Below are 7,248 nucleotides of genomic sequence, written 5' to 3' on the forward strand. Positions count from 1 at the left end.
GGAAATATTACAACAAGAACCTGATATCAATGGTCTTTTTGACATGAACCCACTATTTGCAAACAAAAGATCCCACAATCTCAAGGAAATGTTTTAAAAAAACATAATTGGTGAACCAGAAATATAAGGGAACAAAAAAATGTCTTGATTGCATTCATTGCTATAAGTGATCCTTGGTACCATCCTTACACACCTGCGACCTGGAAAATCAATAAAGCTACTACATTCAGCCGATTGCAACACCAGTCATCTGATTTACGTGATTAAATGTCCATGTGGCCTACTGTATGTAGGCAAAACAGAGAGGCAAATTAAAAAAAGACTTACGGAATATAAGAGTAAAATCCGAAATAAGCATGTTAATTTGAATTTCGCAACAGATTGGATTGAATAGAGACACACAATTTCTCAAATTAAATTTGAAATAGTTGAGTTCGTACCTGAAACAACGGGCATGGATAACACAAAAAAGCGGCTCCAACGTGAAATCTATTGGATCAAAAGATTGGACACCATAAATCCGAAAGGCCTCATTGATAAGATAGAGATGGGATGCTTTTTATAGATCTAGCATCTGAATTCCTCTAAGCCTATATTCACTATGATTCTTGTCAGCTAGAAGGTTTCAACTCTAAATATACATTATGTACATATGCTAGAGAGTCTTAGGGCCTCATGTAGGTAGCCAAATACCGGTTGGTAACGGCAGAAATTCGGTAAATATCCCGTTACCGACTGGTATTGAGGCACTTGAGATGTAGGTGGCTGTTTTCTGGATTCGGTATTTACCGAATCGGAAATTAAAGAAATCGGTAAAATACCGATTCGGTAAATTACCGAATCCAGAAATGCTATGTAGGGGGCACTCAAGTGAGTGCATTTTTGGTGTCTGGATTCGTTATTTACCACCAACTACAAGTTGATGGTAAATGACGAATACCTTTCAAAAAGCATTTTTGTGCTATTTGTAAAGTGCCATGTGGCAGACATATATGCCCTTAGGGCATGTATGTGCACCACATGTGCACACATGCACGAATCAGGGGTGCAACAGGGAGTCAATGTGACATGACATGACATGATAATGCCTCCCGTATTTACCGAATCGGTAATAGTAACTGGCTTCCCATTCATTCCTATGGGCCTCCAGGCCCATAGGAATGAATGGGAAGGGATGCATTATTACCGATTCGGTAAATACCGATTCATAAATACCGATATTTACCGAATCGGTAATAATTTCCGATTATTTACCTACATACTATTTACCGATTCATAAATACCGAATCGGTAAAATTCGGTATTTCTGAATCGGTAAATAGTATGTTACCTACATATGGCCCTTAGTCCCTAAACACACATTACACACATAGGCAATCAGCCCAATTTTTTATTCTGTCGTTTTTTTCTGTCTCTTTGTCATTTTTCCACTTATACTAGTACCAACATCAGCTGATATATTGTTGATCTAGGCACCATTATCCTGTATTATTTATTTGGCATTATTCATGAAAGTTAAATATGGGATGGTATTCCATGTGGTTAACATCAAGTGTACCATTAGAGTTTTTTTTTTAACTAATTCAAAGTTTGTTTTACTGATTTAATGTCAATATTCAGTTGGTTTTCCATGATTGCGTACACTTACTAACAAACTTCTCTTGCTCTTACATTCCACAGGGGTTGAGTCACGAATTCCGTCATTAGGTGTTAGTTTTTTTCTATTTGTTTTTTTACTTGATTGCAAATTTGTTTTACCAGCGGCTGCATTTAGATTGTGTGCTAAATTTCATTTGTCCAGTTCAGCTTTAGTACTCATAATTGTTGCATTTTCTTGAGCCCACTTATGAGATCTAGTCTTTTACATCATGGAGCATTTCGTCGTTTGAGTTGAAAGCACAGCTAAATACGGAGCTTCACCTGTGAAGTCCTTCCGGTTATTTTTTCATCCGCGTTCGTTTTGCTACTGGTCATCAGTGTAAGTCGCTTTGAGGATCTGAATTTTTCTCAGTTACTGGTAAGCGGTTTCTTTGATTTCACGTTCAGATTTGGTCACAGAGACATTACGTCCAGCTCATAGATTTTTTTTCGTTTTCGCAGATTTTCTTTTACCATTAGAGGGAATGCCAAACATTGTGCATCCTTGCCTGCGACTAGGTATGTATATTTTCTCATGTATCAGACGAATACACTGCTCCACATGCATGCTATTTTTCAACATCTTGCGTACTTTTCCTTTTTTTAGCTGTTTCACCCATCCCAATGTCTTCACACCTTGGGAACAAAGGCATTATTGGTTTGCATTGTGAGTGTGTAGCTATCTGGCTTTCCTACGTTGCATTGATCTAGTTTATTAAAGGGGATAGCATACCTGTTTGTTACAAGCACTTTTCCGCTTTTCGGCATATCATACTTTCTGGTTGGACGCATCATCAGTTTGCATTGGGGGTATGCAGCGATTTGGCTTTTTTGCGTTGTATTCATTTAATTAACAAAGGGGACAACACACCTGTTTACCTGTGTTTTGCGCCACTTTTAGACATGTCACATTTTCTGATTGGAAGCAGTAATGATACCGCTTTGCACCCAACATTACCACAGCTAAATTTCGGTCACCATAACCACTCTGACGCTGTAGTATAAGCTGCATTTTTATCAACACTTTATTGTCATTGTAGATTTTCCGCTGAAGAAGGGACTTCTGTGCCGAAATGCATTGGGCATAGTTATTGAAACTTGATATGAAGATTCATCGAATGTCATATTCTGTACTTTTGAAGATTTTTGGAACATTTTACTTTTGTTGAAATTATATGTTTTTGTTACATTTTATAAAGAAAAATATTGGTTTCTTCAAAGATAAATGATTCTTGAAATATCGTATACATCTATGGTCCTCTGTTTGTTAACCAATTGCATATATTGTCAAATAGTTTATAAATGTCCCAGTTGTGCACGCCTTGTCCTAGCTACACATAATAGCTGGGCCCCAGTTTAGTTTACGTCATGTCATGTGTTATGCAGACACTTGAGGGCGTTGCACACTAAGCTTACAAGAGCAATCATCCACGCATAGCAGTTTCTAAATAGGTGTGCTCACCCACACACTCTGAATTCTGGCAAAGTAGGAGACGTGCGTAGTCTGGGTTGGCTAAGTGCTTGAAGTGCGTAGTCAATGCCACTTTGAGGGTGGCATAGGAGTACGGGCCCGCTTCAACTAAGCTTTTGGAGAGTTTAGAAATGGTTTCACCTGCCAGATGTAGGAGCATTGGTCGACATCTGTCCGCTTCTAACCCCACTGCTGCAAAATCCATTTCAAGTGTTTCTACCCATGTCCTCCATTGTGCTGCATGGGAGGATGGGGTGCGATGACGAAAAATGGTTCTATGGCCGGGACAGATGCCATGGCGGGGCCTTTCTCTTTGTGGGGAGGGGGACAGCTGTGATGGAGTGCAGGTCAAGTGCCCCATACAGCGCTGAGGTAAGGTGCGCCTTTAGTATAGGCCGAGGAAGCGAAAGACACACAATCGATGGACGGAATGCAGAACAAATCAAAACATTCACCCCCAGTCAAGAGATCTGGGTTAAATCCGTCATTCTTTTGCTCACCATGCCACCCCAGTATTAGACCCGGCCATATACAAATCAGTGTTGACCCTGTTCCTTATGGGAACAGTCCAGCCCGAACTGCCAGGCCCTTCCTGGACCGGAAACAAGCATCCTAGGACCAGTTTCGGGGTTTCACCCCTTATCAGCCAGGCTAGCTTGAATCCAGTGGCAAAGCGATTATAGGGGCAGCGGACGCATTGGCTGTGAAAAGGAGGAGCCACTCATGTTTGGAAGTTGGCTTGACTGGTGGTGTCCCCTTTCTAGTGCCTCCCTTTGGGGGGTATGGTGTTGCAGGATGGGGCCCTTGCTTCTGGGGCAGACTGGGCGTTGAGAGTGCCTGTGAAGAGCACCTGCCCACGGTAGGGCTGGCCCAGCTGTCAGTGTACCTACCTCCTCCTTTGCCTGTTCTCGCCTTTCTGAGTGGCAAGAGGCTAAGCTCTTGTGAGGACCAGTGTGCAGAGTACCGAGGGGTAGAGGGAAGGGTGTTTAAGCTAGTGAGAAGCAGCAGTGCTGTCGCTTTAGCACAACTGCCGCTTTTGTTACAGGGGGCCGATATTGCAGCACTACTGCAAAACCGGCCCCAATAACAAAACCAGCCCCACCACTCGGACACTGGCCCCCAGCCCTCCAGCATACCCGGGAAAACGCCTGCTATAGCCAGTCTGGCCCTGGAGTTAGTGGGGCCAGGCAGGGTCAAGGTAGGCCCAGTGTAGTCCTGTCAAGTACCACGCATCAGGCGTTAGACTAACGCATTTCAGTGTGGTACTCCGCATCACCGCACTGAAATGCATTGTCACGCACATGCATGTGTCTCAGCCACCACTAAAGTGCTGCAAACTGAGTGTGCGGCAGCTCGCAGTGCTCCGCCCATGGCCCGTGGGCACTGCTCCTGCAGGCTTGGGGCACTCACTGCACAGCTGAGCTACAGCGCTCGCAGGCTCACTACAATGTATCTATTATTTCTTGCGGCACCGCGCGGCTCTGAGAATCACACAGCTGAGCCTGATGTCACGAGGTAGTGTCCAATAGCTGCCAGAGCGGGGAGTTTGTGAGGAAGGCGGGCTGCGGCACCTGCTGCAATCTTGGCGCTCAGCTCGCAACACTGCCTGCTGGTCACGCCAGGCCGCCCGCGCTTCTATAATATTATGATCTTTTTATAGCCTGCGAATTCATGATTGCTCAGACCAGGGCCGGGTTGAGAATCATCATGGAGTCATGACTGACCGTGACTGTGTCCAGTTGCAGCAGCCGCCAGGACAGACGGGACGCAATGAGGACACCGGACAGCCTGGACTCAAACCAATATGGTTGCAGGTGGGGGGTGGCTCCCGGTCTGAGCCTGCCGCCATTCTGTATGGATTGGCTGCACTGCGGCGCACTGATCACTGGGGGCGCTCAGAAACCTCCACTAAACGGCAGCACAGCAGGCGCTTTATTACAGGTCAACTAAGAGCAGTAATGCAGTTGTTGTGAAGTACTGTCATCAATAGCGCCTCCTTCTGGACGGCTGCAACTGATTTTTTTATTGTACTAGACAAGAGAGCAGGGTCAGAGCTTAAAAAGGTCCAGCACCAAACATCGCCAAATAATTGGCCCATTAAGTAAGCATTGAGTCTCGGTGCAATAGGTCTAGGATGTGACCCACATACATCCCAAGAAGGTGATAAAAAACCACCGTTATCCAAAACTGAAAATTAACCCCGCACCCGAGAGAAATATGTTCTATTTATATAGCTGTCATAGTACAACTTGTTCTGGTAAATAAGCACAATATATGAACAGTTGAATAACTTCCCAAACATAAATATCACACACTCATGTGTCTTTATTGTATCAAAATATAATGGGGTGCATGCATGTTTGTCATCAGCTCTCCATGAAACTGGTGTCACAGCATGAGGAAGAGCAGTGTTTCCATAGTATGTACAAGCATTAGTGGCAAACCCCTGCCTAAGCAGTGCTGTGCAGGGTCTGCTTCCTTCCTGGGCTGGGCTGGGAATGGGCTACACACAGCACAATAGGGCGTGTTGTGGGAAAAACAACCCTTCTCTTCGCTCCTAAACTTTCCTTTCAAGAGTTGGGGTCACGCGTCTCACCCGCTCGCTCTGGGCCTCATTTATGAAAAGAGACGCTTCGCTGCGTGAAAACAGCGATGCGTCACTTTTCATTACGCCCTCCTTGCGACATGCTGGATGCGTCATATTTACAGTACGACGCATCATGCCGCAAGGAGTTACAGAGACGTCAGTATTTCTGACATACCCGTAGGCGCAAAAATGACGCATTGCTGGAGTGTGTCACGAAAGTGACGCAACTCCAGTAATGGGTCATTACACATGGGCAAGTCCCATGTTAAATGTTCCTGCGTTAGTCTTTCGCCTGCTGTGAGGCAGGCGTAAGATATTGACGCATTTGCGTCCTAGAAGTGGCGCAGTGAATTCTCATAGATTTCACTGCGTCACTTCTACGACTCTTTCTTGCGTCGGAACGCCCCCCCCCCCGCATATATTATACCTGGCGCAGGTATAATGTGGTGCAGTGTTTTACAAAGTGACGCATCGATCTAGATGCGACACTTTGTAAATATGACGCAACATGGCGCATTTTTCACACTGCTGGTGCGTCACAAAAGTGACGCATCGGCGGCGCAAAAGTGACGCAAGGGCTCATAAATAAGTCCCTTAGTGCGTTTCAACTTGGCTCTTTATCCCCTGCCACGGTCCAATGGTAGCTGCCACCGTGACCGTGCGCGCCAAAGGGCACTATAGCGACAGGGGCTTCAAATTCAGTGAGGTGGGGGGGGTGTCCTTGTCTCTCAAAGGTGCCGGGGAGTCTTGGGGTGCTCTGCGGTAAGAAGAGATCCGGGGAGCAAAGGTGGGAACACAGACTAGGAAATATGAAAACCGTTCATTGAAATAACTCCACGAGCAGAAAACCTGCCAGCGAATATCTAAAACCATATTAGTAATTACATTTGTGATCGATGCACGCTCACACACGTAACTACATCGAAGATTTTACTGCTTTCACTAAATTATTCAGTCTCCTTGGAGACTCTCAAAAATTGCAATGGCGACTTTATTTCAAGTCACCACAGCAGGGTATTGGGTAAAGTTTTCAATAAGCAATAATCGCGCCTCGGTTAGACCTCATTGGCTACGATACTGCCACTGCGCTAAGCTGAGTATATCAGTGTGAATGACAGACCCGTCGCCGTGGTACCTCGTGTTAGAGAGAGCAAGGAATCAAATGTTTCAGTGTCAGGCATTAGTGTAGCACTGTTGACTTATGGCTGCCAAAATAATGAACGTGGTAGCGTAATATCTGAAGTTTCCATCAGCTCTCCGGTGCCAAACGTTTCCCTGAGACGCGCAGAGGACTCTGGGAAATTGCATGGTAAGTAGCTAGTTAGCCCGAGCACTACCTTGGTTCCGGTGTTTCCTGTTGGGGCTGGTGCCACCTGTGCGTTGTAGAAATGGAAGCAGCAGCTTCGTCACAGGCACGCGGTCCTTAACTATATACCAAAGGAGGCGTGGAAATAATGTAGTGAAATATAAACAATAGTGGTTATACTGCCATTTTTCGATATAGCCTTTACTGCAGGTGAGCCGCTTCACGGAGCTATACTGCTGAACTTGC

At 45.2% G+C, this 7,248-nt stretch overlaps 1 non-coding gene across 1 annotated transcript; it reads right to left on the bottom strand.

The window, feature by feature from the left end:
- Positions 1-6,651: 6,651 nt before the first annotated feature.
- On the bottom strand, positions 6,652-6,791 carry LOC146868873 (U4 spliceosomal RNA). The gene has a single exon (XR_014968638.1). It is a non-coding gene; the product is annotated as a U4 spliceosomal RNA (small nuclear RNA).
- Positions 6,792-7,248: the final 457 nt, after the last annotated feature.

Source organism: Triturus cristatus, chromosome 1_2 (genome assembly GCF_964204655.1).
Source record: "Triturus cristatus chromosome 1_2, aTriCri1.1, whole genome shotgun sequence".
NCBI classification, from domain to species: domain Eukaryota; kingdom Metazoa; phylum Chordata; class Amphibia; order Caudata; family Salamandridae; genus Triturus; species Triturus cristatus.